This window comes from Haemaphysalis longicornis, unplaced genomic scaffold (genome assembly GCF_048455015.1).
Source record: "Haemaphysalis longicornis isolate Haplotype H1 unplaced genomic scaffold, Haemaphysalis longicornis Haplotype H1 scaffold_4, whole genome shotgun sequence".
In the NCBI taxonomy this organism is placed as follows: domain Eukaryota; kingdom Metazoa; phylum Arthropoda; class Arachnida; order Ixodida; family Ixodidae; genus Haemaphysalis; species Haemaphysalis longicornis.
Window position 1 is genome coordinate 22,345,042 of NW_027526361.1, and position 12,878 is coordinate 22,357,919.

The following is a 12,878-nucleotide window of genomic DNA, read 5'->3' on the forward strand; positions in this document are numbered from 1 at the left end:
TCACTCACTCACTCACTCACTCACTCACTCACTCACTCACTCACTCACTCACTCACTCACTCACTCACTCACTCACTCACTCACTCACTCACTCACTCACTCACTCACTCACTCACTCACTCACTCACTCACTCACTCACTCACTCACTCACTCACTCACTCACTCACTCACTCACTCACTCACTCACTCACTCACTCACTCACTCACTCACTCACTCACTCACTCACTCACTCACTCACTCACTCACTCACTCACTCACTCACTCACTCACTCACTCACTCACTCACTCACGCCTGGATAGTCAGAGTACAGCCGCTCTCCAGAAACCCACCGCGTTCCCGCAGGAAACTCCAAAGTTTAGCCCTCGTACCCCATAGCAACTACTGGGTTACAAGGAAATTCTACCTTCCTATTAACAGAAACACACCAATGCCCTTCTCTGGCCCCTCCCGGCATGAGTTACACAGGCGCGTCACTGCCCCCTGGCATGATTCTCATCGCACAGAACAGGGCGATGCGAAGACAACAGACAAAAATATTTAAAACATTCTAGTTGTTATTGGACCGGAACGGTTCGGTTGATTTCCCAGTCTCGGCATCTGGGAATCGTGTTTCGAGGAAAAGGCTGCCTATTAAAATTTACAATGTGGTTTTCAAAAGTATAGTGCGGGTTCTACTAATGGTATGCTTGTATTTAAAGTCCTCGTCTACGATTTGTGTCTCCACAGCCCTTACAAAAGTTGCATTTTTGAAATGTGCACAGCAGTTTGGCTTTTAAATAGGCTGGAGGAACCTTGGTATTAGTATTGGAAATCTACATCTAAGGATTGTGTCCCGATGAAACTTGCAAAAGTCGTATGCTCTAAACGTACATACCACTGTGACTTTGAAAGACGCTGGAGGAAGCTGGGTATCGGCGTACTTTGCGTGGTTACAATATCTGCAGAAAATTTCCCGCGGACAGCGTTGCGGGGTAACCCGTGGGAGTTCTTTTTTCCCCGGAAAGCTGTATTTACCTGTGAACATTGCGTTAAGCTTCCTCGCTGTTGCATGTGGAACTGCTGCCACGCCATGCATGTGCGTGATCACTCAGCCGCAGTTTTCTTTCAGGTCGTCCTCATTCTTACCTCAAACACGGCACTCACTGCAGCCGACAGCGCCAGACTTCCCTCACGCATCCTCTCCATTATCCTCCCACAAGCATTCGCTCAGGTTACAATGGCGCATTAAAATATACACTCTGTGAAGCGTATCGAACAGAACGTGAAACTTGGAGGGGTGTGACAGCCGCCACAGGCAGATGCGCTTCTAAGCGGGAGCGCCATGTGATACAGGCGGCGCTTCAGCTTCTGAGTTCGGTGGTCGCGTGCAGCGAAGGGTGCCCTGGAGTGTTAAATTCAGGGAATCGGCTCTGAAGCGACGCATACCGGAGACGCCACCGGTACGTGAGCGCTAAACGTGGGTATATGAGGGCTGTGCAAGCGGCCTCGAACAAGACAGGGAACTAAATAAAAACAAGCATGATAATAGTTGCAGAACAAAAAAAAATGGGCATATTTTGCCTCCTTTTGCGAAGATTGTAGTGGCGAGCACTTCAGCTGCTTCGTTTAGCAAAGAAGTTACGGGAAAATGATTTAGTTTCTAACCAACGCCCTTTTTGCCATAAATACGCAGACCTACCACATGTGATTTGATCCCGTGAAGAAAAACCCCTTGAAACTTCTAAAAAGCACTCCATTTTACTACAATTACGAACGAGGAGCAGTGGGAGGCCACGCTGCTCAGAACAGACCCTATGACCCAGGCCTCACTAGACCAGGTGACCGAAGACGCAGTAGAGACCTACGTGAATCCTGCCGTCCCCGGAAGGACACTGAAGTCGACCTGAAAACGGTCCCACCCATGGCAACAATAAAGTTTTATCTGATCGGATCTTGTGATCATCTGAAGATTGTCAAAATACAATAACATTACTGACAACAAGAGCGACGCGTTGTGCTGTGGCGAAGGTTCCTGCGCTTGTGACGAGGAGTTCGGCGACATGGGGGGACATGTGCCTTCCTTGTACATAATATTCTCGGCCGCTCTCCTTACATCGCCAATATAAGGCTTCGAGAAGGCTGAGACCTCTTTATATTGGAACACATGCTATGACGTGTTGTGTGCGCCATTCACCTGATTTTATTTCTGTCGGGTCACCCTGAAATCCCGCCGAGAGGGGTCAGGAGTGGCATAAGCATCCGAATGAGGCAAATTTCAGCTACGTGGCCCTAGAATGTGCAACGAATTTGATGCCGCGAAATGTCTTCTTATCTATCACGGACACTTTCTACGCGTTTTAAGGCGGTGCACCGAGGGTCTTGCACGTGCGCACTTGGTCGTGGAGTTTTGGCCAACAGGATTTCTACGAAGTGATGGACAGTGGGGAGACAAAAAGCCCACTTTGTTAGTCACGGGCATACAGGCAGTAGCACAGCTCTTCCACATATGGAGTTGCGAAGCTCGCCATAGGGTCCATTAGATACACTGTGATGAGGAGCGTGCGTTGTTTGCTCGCAGTGATGCCTCTGCACGTCTTGCGCGAACACCGGGACCCGTGTAACCCGGTTCCGGCAACCAGGCTGCCCATGAAGTAGCCATGGAGAGTCTTCAAGTAACTCCTCCACATGTTGAGTGCCCCGCTCCCTCGATCTCCCACGCAGCAGTTAGATCACGCTCTCCAGACCGAGCCCGATTAATCTGCCGCCGCCACTTCTTCAGGTTTTCTACGTAACGCCTGGTTACTAGAGCACTACGTCAAAATATTTATTCAAAAAGTGCATGCGGATTCTGCAATGATTCCCCCATATTAAACGCCAATTGCATCATCAACTGGCGAAGCTTTGCCATACTGCCCATATTTTAAGACTCTTCCACTCGAAAACTGACACACCGCGATGCACCGTTCGTCTGAAGAATCCCCTACTATAGTGCACGCTCTACTAAATCCGACCAAGCTTCCCCCAACGACACCCGACGACCCCGATTTGTTCGCCGCCCTGGGACACCTTGCTCTCGAGAGTAGACTCGCAGACAGCCTAGCCGGTGCGTACCATGCCTACATTTGGCCCCGCGAACTGATCCTGCCTTACTAGGATGTGCAGGTGAAGCTTGCCTCCTGTCTACCACCCTCTCTTCGTTCACCCCACCCCTGAGTCCCCCTCTCTATGTTATTAAAATACTTACATGCACCCACTCGACGCTGGCCTTCGTGTTTGCAAAATACGAGTGCGCATGAAATAACTCCCCTTGCGCCATCTTCCCGGCCCCTCCGCCAGAGCGCAGCTTGGAACAAGTGGACTTGAATTGTTGCAATACCTAGTCGCTAGTGTTTTAAAGCGTGTGTTGTGGTTCAATGTGCAACGAAAGTAGCGTTGGTGTTAACTAATGCTTTAACAGAAATCAGCGTACTCCAAACTGTAAGCACACGAAAGTAAGCTAAGCCCATTTGCGACGGGGGCTCCTTTGAAGGTGGGTACACCCGGATGTCCCCTCCCTTTGTGTGGGGCAATTAGGAAAACTCTTCCTGTGTACATTTATCTTCCGGAAAGAACAAGAAGCATGCGAAATTGTATCCGCGCTGTCCTTATTTTCGCCACTTGAAAGGGTGAATGACTACTTTTCTACCTCTGCGTCTGCGGCGTCAATAAACGTATTTCCCGGCTTCTTACTCGCCGACGTACGAGACGCAGCCGCTATTGGTTCGGCACACAATCTTGATTATTGGACGCCACGGGGCGTGCCCTCGCCAAAGCCCGACGACACCTTTTGTGAGCGTCGAAAGGGTCCGTTAGGTTGACGCGCGCATAGACGGTGGAGCATTGTTCCGCGTTGACAGCGGTGCCGCTGCGTGAAGATGAAATTCGGGGGTTGCAGCGAGGGGGCGTTCTATCGGTGCGTGAAAGAAGCATTTCCACCACAGCCACAGTTTCAGCCCGCCCACGTACGATGGCTACAAAGAATGAAAAAAAAAAAAAGATGCGCACAAAAACTACCGGTATTGATTGTCGTGTTTGAAAGGTTCCTTATTGTGTTTATCGCCATGGATGTCTCGTCAAATAATTGTTGACTTCAACTAGACTTCCTTTTTTTTTTCATTGATGCACGTATAGACCTTTTTCACAGCATTACGCCGAGGAGAATGGATGGTGCGGCCTTTACAGGCGATGGCAGCCAAAGGCGTTTTGATCCGAAACTAACTATCGGGGAACTATCGCAGAGTGCGTAGCTTTCATAGTTGAGTCGTCTTCGAAGTGCGTTTCTTTTCAGTCGGACTGGCGGAGTTGACCAGATTTGTCCCGTTGAAACGATTCAAACGTAGTTGTCGGCGCTTTTTTTCGTGTTTTGTTTTTGGTGTGTTTGGTGCCACTCGCAATGGCGCGCAACAGGATTCATTTTTTTGTCTTTTGTTTTGCTCCGCTTCTCTATCAGACCTCTACGACATCGTTCTTTTCATGCAGACCGATTTTTAGTTATGTTTTGCTTATTTTCTGTTCGGCTGACTATCCCGGGAACTACAGTAAAAGCTCGTGAATTCGAACACAAAGGGAACGATAAAATTGGTCGAATTAAGCGGAGTTCGAATTAGCGCGAGGGCGCTAGAATGAATGGACATCGCGCCGCACTGTGCGGGCAGAACACAAAGAATTCACCTCTGGACTTGTTATCTCGAATTAGGCGCTACTACACGATTGTGGCAGGTGATTGTTTTAATAATGTTCGTGGAGGTCGAATAACCCGCGAAATTAATGGATTAGTCAGTTTATACGCCCAAAAGTGGCACTGACATTGCATTCATCTGAGAAGTGAGCCGTAATGTCGAAATAATGACGCTGTCTATGCGCGACAAGTTTATTTACAAGGCAGGGTCGAGACAATTGAAATTAAAAGTAATCGGTAATATGCATGTGCCTTGCGTTTCTCCTGTCACGACTATATGAGCATTGCTTGGAACTCGCCGAAGAGCTCCAGTGCAGCGTCAGAATTCTCATCTGCTGAGAAATAACGTGCTGCAACATCCAGCCTCGACGCTGATTTGCATCTCTACTAAATTTGGTTTGGTTTGGACTTGCACCATATTGTAATCACTCTGGGCCGCCACGTTCGGCGCCGGCTCAAGGGAACGTTATCTAACTTCGCTACTGCGCTGGGGGGGAACGGCGCACGCAGCTACATTCCTTGATTTTTTTTATTTCGTGCCGAACACCCAACGATAGAAAAAAGATGGTCTTTCCATCCCAAGGTTGGTCACGAACTGTCGCAACTTGTTCCTACTGCTCACACGCGGCCCGTCGCCTTGATGCGCGGCAAGTACTGAAAGCCACGCGTTACGTTCTTCGATTTCAATGTATAACGATTTTACATGCATGACAATAGTGGTTTCTCGCCGCAAGAAAAAACAGGGAAGCACAAACAGCGCGGATAGAAATTTGGCCCGAACACCCAAAAACCTCAGATTAGTCGCGATTGAATGCAACGTTTTACTACCACCAGCTGCAAATGTGACGGCAATCGAACGGTGGTGTTCGACTGACGTATTTAATATTAAGGTGGCAAAAAACTATGACAATTCATAACAAACTCGTACAATAAAAGCAACTAGCAAAGTGATATATTGCTAATAAGCAAAGGTGGCTAATTGGATACGTCACTACGGCAAGTTGTAAGTATATTTTTTTTTTCTCCGCGGTCAGTTTGTCATGACACTGACAACGTGAATTATATTGAAGCAAAATGGAGAGACGAGCTAGTTGGTTCGCAATTTCCATGAGTGAAACTTAAGCGCTCCCTTATGTGTCGTTCCCTTTCTCGTCCCTGTGAAAAATTTTTGCGCTTAAGTTTCACTCATGTGAATTATATTTTCAAGTAACAAATCGAAAAGTTATTTTCAAATTAATTACTTGAACCTGGAAAGTATAAGAGTCTTCCAGGTAGCTGCCAGGAAATTATTTATTAATTACCCAATTTGTAATTGATTGAATGATTTATTAATTAAAAATTTAATTGATTAATAATTCGCCAATTTCTAGGGCAATGGCACTATGACCTTAGGGGGAAGGTATGATAAAAAGAAGATAAGATGTTCCACATTTTTATTTTTTTAATTCTTCCCACCAGGAGTTTCTCCCTTGCCAAGTCCCAGATCCCGAGCAGCTTGTCTTCATTTTGACCCTTTGGGTAGATCCATTCGTCCAGAATTGTGTTTGTTGGCTTTTGTTTGTTACGGATACCTGCGGCTCCTGGGAAAGACGAGGTAGATTTCTGGTGGACGGTGGCTCCCCGTGCAATCGTGGCAGAGCAGCTGATCGAGTACAGTTTGCAGGTTTTTGTGTTTCCTTGGTGCGCCCGGCGTGCTGCAATATTGTCAGTGATCGCGCAGCCAGTGTGTACGTGTAGATGTCATCTGTTGCGAAGAAAACTACCCGGACAACAGCCACGTGTGACTGTTGCCGGCGATTGGCAAGGAAGTGCGCACCCAGTGGTTTCTCTGGGCGGATCGAGGGGTCGCTTTTGCCAAGGACAAGAAAAGCGCCCCACACCTTTACCAATGTACCACAATGTCCCAGGGAGGAAATTGGCCAAGAGTGAATAAACGTAGTGCGTGCCGTGCTGGGAATACAAGCTTGTTTGCTCACTTGCTATCTTCTTGCTCGATCGCTTGCTCTGTCAGGAGGGTGTTTTTCCCCACGCTTCGCGTACTCGACCGCCTTCCCATAGACCAGCCGGACTTGTCTAACCGTGCTGAGAAAAATGTCAACTGCCATTCTTTTAATGTGGTTAGACGGGAAGAGGAAAATTTTAACTATAGAGCCGCTCAAATTAAGAGGTCGGAGTCTCCTGCCCCGCAAGCGGGGTATACGACAGTCCCGCGTTTCTGGCGCGGAGATTGATGCATAGTGGCCCTATATCTGTTCCTACCTCACGGCACCAATGAAAAGCCATATTCAGAAAGGCGATTTGTGCTTTTTCTTTCTGGGAGCATATGAGCGGAAAACTCATGGTGGCCAGCATGTCCTGATATCTTCACCTTCTTTGCAGCGGTGTCGCTTGACCTCTCTCATCGCTGCGCTGCGATCTCGGCGGGGTATTGTGAGTGTATGTTTCGAATGTGTGTAGATGTATCATCACACAATGCGATATTTTCCTAGCTCGATCGAAGAATGTACCCGTACTACACCCATTTGTGCCCCTACTATAACGCATTTGGGCGAATGTAGGTACTGAAATAAATAAACAAATTTCTGCTCATAATAATCCCTATAATCTTATCGTGATTGCGGCAGAAAAGAACTGAAACAGTCTAATTCTCGGTGCAAGCAGAGTTCTTTTTTCTACTGCATGTGGTTTGCGCTAGCTAATTTCAAAAGCACGTGTACCCCTTAGCAAGCACAGGCGGGGACTTAATATTCCGGACCACGCGAGCGCGTGGCAAAAGCCACCGATGAGCACTCTGGAGGCCTGGCGCCTGCTGTCGAGACCGGCGCGGCCCACATGCGCCTCCTTTTTTACTCGCACGCACGCTGATTTTCTCGCTTCCTGCAGCGGTGTTACGATGGTCACTGAAGCACCGCAGAGTGACACCTTTGTAGCATTCCTTTCATCCCGATGGTGCATTGGCGGCCTAATGTAACGATTGCGCCGGCTGAATTCAGGTGGATGTCAAACTGTCCTTTCGCAGAAAGACATGTGGGAAAAACATCCGCATAGAACAGAATAGTCATGGGAGCATCACGGCCTAAGAAAGCCAACTGCCTCCACTGGGCAAGAAATAAGGCGGTGCTTTCCCAACATTCACAAATGTTACCGAGTCCATTGTCCTAAGCCACACCGTCCACGTCCACCAGAAGCGCCGCGTAGTCCTGGATGGCCAAGGGTCGGGGTTACGGTTGCCGGCCTCTTTCCGCTCCCATCACGGCGATCCGCTGTGGCAGGGCGGTGTCGTCCAACTCCCCCCGCTGCTCTTGTGAGCGCCGCTTTTAAGTCACTTGGTTGGTTGTGTGCATGTTTCGTGTTTTATGCGGCCTTCACGTGTTTGTTGCGGCTCCTTGTTTATCGCACACGCGCACATGGGCACATGACGCACTGACGACACTGTCGGTGTTCGACGCGCGCTCACTGCACTGTAATCACCCTACGCGGGGGCACGTAGGGGATGCGTCTCTACAGCATATAACAAAGCGATTTGCCATCTTTCGGCCTTTGTTTCCAATTACACGTATGAAATTTTGCCATCAGGGAGCGCCTATCATCATTGCACTCCGACCTTCGCGCCCAAATCGAGTGAACACACTGCGCACAGTTCCAACTGTGCCTTGAAGTGAGCGGCGAAAGTTGACTGGTCATCGATACCCACCAGATGACGAAACGCACGAAGGCCACAATAAAGTAAACTTTTACTTCTCAATCCCAGCCCCGCCACCTCACGCCCACTTTGCAATCGTCCTTTCCTTACATTTCCGGACGATTTCACTCTCGCCTTCTTTTGTTTCTATGATTGAGAGAGCCAGGGAGGCAAAGAGGGAGGGAGAGCCCGAAATCTGCATAATGGCGTTCCCGCGACCAGCCGTGATTAGCCCACGCCCACGGCAGTCTCACGACTTCGATCGCGGCTCGGCGGCGGCGCAGACAGAGCACACCCGCCAGGCCTGCCAGGGAAACCTCGGGGGCGGGCAACTCAGCCAAATGAAGAAACACTCGCGATCACCTTCGTCGCTGACCTTTGCGAATCCCTAAGATGAAGGCTAGCCTTTGGTCAATCCTTAAACTAGGGCTCCCACACCTGCCGTGGGCACCGCTGACCGTGGATCTCCACTGAGGTACTTATAATAACAATCCCGTCTAGAACACCTCGCTTTGCGTATTTGCCCTTTATTTGGCATTTTTCTGCTTAGTCAAGAAGAACGCGACAAAACCAGAGCAATGTAAGAAAAAAAAATCGTGCTGACGACTTTGGGAAGGCATGTATTAAGGCGTAAGGAGCTTCGGGAAATTGGTATATGATCTTTGCTGGCGTACCGTCGTGTTCTCATAACAGTTTCACTGGTAAACCACATTCACGGAGTGAAATTTTCGATATATATATATATATATGTATTTATTATCTGCCTAGCAATCACATATCTGCCCTTGAATTCTTTACATTTTTTTCAATTTCTTGCATGTTTTCGCATTGCCGACAAGTCTCCACGGTAAACTGAGATCAGCCATTTTCAGCCACGTCATGAATAAGAACTTTCCGTAATAGCTACCTGAGCACGTGCACCTCTCCAACGAGCCCCTCTATTTTTCAATAAACAGCAATAAAATCCGCGTCCCGTCGCGGCACGCACGTGACACCGACTCGAGACGGAGCGAGGGGCAGAGGTGGCGGGAAAGGGCGTCTCGGCTTCATTACAGCGGCTATTTGTCAAACAAAGCTCGCTCCGCGTGACAGCAAAACAAATACATTGTCTCCCCACGCCCCGACACGAGGAAGCGAAGGGCTCTGAGAAACAACGCAGCGTGATTTCTCGATTCCGGAACGCCCCGTAAAAACAGCGTGCATTTTTAAAGCGACTCGTCTGCTCAACGCCGGTCGACAACGTGGTGCGCCCGTCTCGCCCCACGGCCTGGAAGGTTGGCTTTCCCGTAACGCGGGGGTTTTTAGGGTAATTGTTTCTTTTTTATCTTCTCCTCTCGTGTTTCGCCTCTGTTTATCTGCCGCACGATTGTATGTCCCAGCAGAAAGTGCACAGCGCAGAGAAGCGTCCGCTAATGAGATAACTAATGAAGTGTGTACCTCGGATGTGTCCTCAGACTGTCGCTGGGTTGGATAGCCGAGTGACGCGCAACGTCGCCGGTCACCGAACACCCGCGTGCAAATTTTATCGCGCGCCGGGATTTTCGGCCCTTCCACTTTGTTTTACCTGGGAGCACCAGCGGGGACGGCAGACGCCCATAGTTTCATCACGGTAATGAAAGCGCGGGTGGGGGACTTCGCTACGTGTAGAAGTCTCTGTTCGTGGTTTCCTCTGACCAGCCCTGGCTCGAAAGAGCAGCGTTGTTCATAAAGTGGCTTGCAAACGCGACGTTCGTAAGCATTTTTCATGAAAAGGAAACTGCAGAAACGCCCGCACAGAAAACTGCAACATGGTAGTCGTGGTTCAGCCATGATTCTTGCAAGGCTTATGCTTATTCGGCGAATTTTGCAATGCTCGTCCAAATCTGGCAGGTTCAGTGGGCATACGACACGTCGGCACAAGAGCGGACGAAAACAAAATGCACCACATCACCCCTATCGTCTACCCTTCCCACTGACACCATTACAACACCCTTCTGACCACTAACCATTTAGTCTTCTCCTGCCTATACTCACCGAGCTGCCTATACACCAAAACTGCTCTTCTCCCGCCGATACTCTTCACTCTCCCGGAACCAGGGGGAGGCGAAGCTCACCTTCCCGGACTCAGCCCGCCAGCAGGCCCTGGTGTACCAAGCTTTTGAGTCAACGCGGTCGCAAGGCCTCCTAGGCTAACGAGACTTCGCACTCCTTCCACTCCTCCTTCTGCGCCAGTAAAATGCACCCCGTGGATTTTCCCCTACGCATTGTGCCGCTTCGCATGACTTTTCCTACTGCCCACTTAAAGCGTGTACCATCGAACGCCTCGCTCTATAGAAAGGCTCACATTTAAAAGTCACGCACAACTTTGGGAGTTCTGATCTGAGGACATCGCCAAATATATGACAACTTATCCTAATACAGGTCCGCTGTAAAAAACTGCCATGTGCTACCACATCCAGCAACCGTTCCACGTCACACTCCTGTCTCCCACCGCGGTGTCTCAGTGGCTGAAGCGCTCTGCTGAGCACCAGGACGCAAGGTTCGACCGCGGCCCCGGTAGACGCTTTTCTGATGGAGGCGAAAAGCCAAAACGCACCGTGCGTCGTGATTTCGGCGCATGTTCAAGATTTCCAGGTGGTCAAAAATAACCCGGGACCTTCCACTACGGCGTGCCTCAGAGGCTAGATGTAGCTTCGGCGCGTTAAACCCCAAGAAAGAAGGAAACGTGGCGCTAACTAGACGTGGACGAAGAAAACAAACAAACAAAAAAAACCGGCGGATACCGGCGCCAGACAAAAAAACAACAGATACAGGCGCCATTTAAGTATGTACCCAAGTAGCCATTTAAGCCTGTATGTTCTTGAAGCACGCACGAACTCCCTCAGCAACTAGTTTTGTTAAAGTGTTAAACCATACAATCAATCCCTCCTTCCATAAGCCGGAAAAATCGAAGCGGCAAAACAAAATGTGGCGGATTCCTTTGCCATAGCAATCGGTAAAACAAGAAAGGGAAATGTGCAACAAAATATGCAGCTGAGCATGATTTGCGGGTCGGCGGCTGCCTTGTGCGTGTGCTTGGCGAGCGACGTCCTGCTGGCGGGTCGCTTAGGCAAAGGTGTACTGGCGTCATTTCCGTGAAATATGACGTCAATGTGATCTTGCTGTATCCCGGCATAAAACACTTTCGGGTTAAAATATAAAACCCGTAAACGAACAACCCTAAGTATAACGTACTCTTTAGTACTAAAGGTTGCTTTCCCGCAAGAAGACACTTTGTGCAGGGGTACACCCTTTACAGACGGCTTGCTTTGTTGTACTGGCGTCATTTCCCTGACGTATATGACGTCACTCAAATGTTTGTGTATCCCGGAATGAAACACTATCGTGTTAAAAAAGCCGTTTCATTATTGAAAAGGCGCTTTCGGTATTAAGGTGAAAGAGGGAAATGGGAAGGCACTTAAGAACCATGAGGTCCCGGCGGCCGTATTGGTCCTGCCCTGAGCTGCTCCCTTATACACCGCACTCTACGAAAACCGCATAACTTTGGACAACGAAGCCTTTCGTGTCGTAGCCTCGTCCACACAGTAGCGCCCCATCGCCCGAGCGCGCGCCACGACCGACCGACCGACGGACGATCTCGGGAGCGCGCCGAGTGTGTTTCGGTTGAGCGAGCGCCTCATGGGGATTCCAAGAAGCGCTGGCGAAGTCTCGAGCCGGAAGGCAAGCGCTAGGCATTCCTGCGGTTGCGAGGCACGCGGGGACCGTCTTTGTTTTGGCTGAAATCCTCTTCGGCGTCTTCAAAGAAGGTTTGGAGAGGGGGGGGGGTGGGGGTGGGGTGATGAGGAGGCTTAGCGATGATATTCTCTCAGCGGTGCGGTTCACCCCGCGCCCGCCCACTCCTGGGAGCTCGCTGCACCAGCGCGGCGGAGCTTGTCGCTGGTAACGATTTAGCGCCACGAGTTACGGACGAGATGCCTCCAGGAGCCGGTCGTGTTTTTCCGCGTTGCCGCGTGCTTCCGCGATGATTAACTCCGCTTTTATTCGCCCTCCATGCTCGTCGCGCTAAGAATCGCGATCTCTGGATGGTTGAAGCGGGGATCTATTGTCTGACAGGCTACATGCAGTGCACCCAGGGCGATGAATGATTTTGCCCCAAGTAACCAGAAAATCTCATACTTTGGCATGCACTTTGTCTTGAATACATTCTTGGAAATGCGAATATTGAACTATGGGAGCATTTCTATAGCGGATGACAGTTAATGCAATATTGCATTAAGAATTAGCCATACACACAATGTTTGTTCGCGCGCCAAAAATTACCTTCGTGTGTTTTTAGTTTTTAAACCCAATTAGATGAGCAGGAAGACATATACACGACCTACTGAGGACTACTTTATCGGCCATCGCCGACTACAAGCATTTAAAAATTAGATGTTTCGCTAGCCGTGATATTGCTGTTTTCTTTCTTCCTGCGTTACTTGAGGTTTTGATTCATTCCTCATCATCCTTTTCATCATC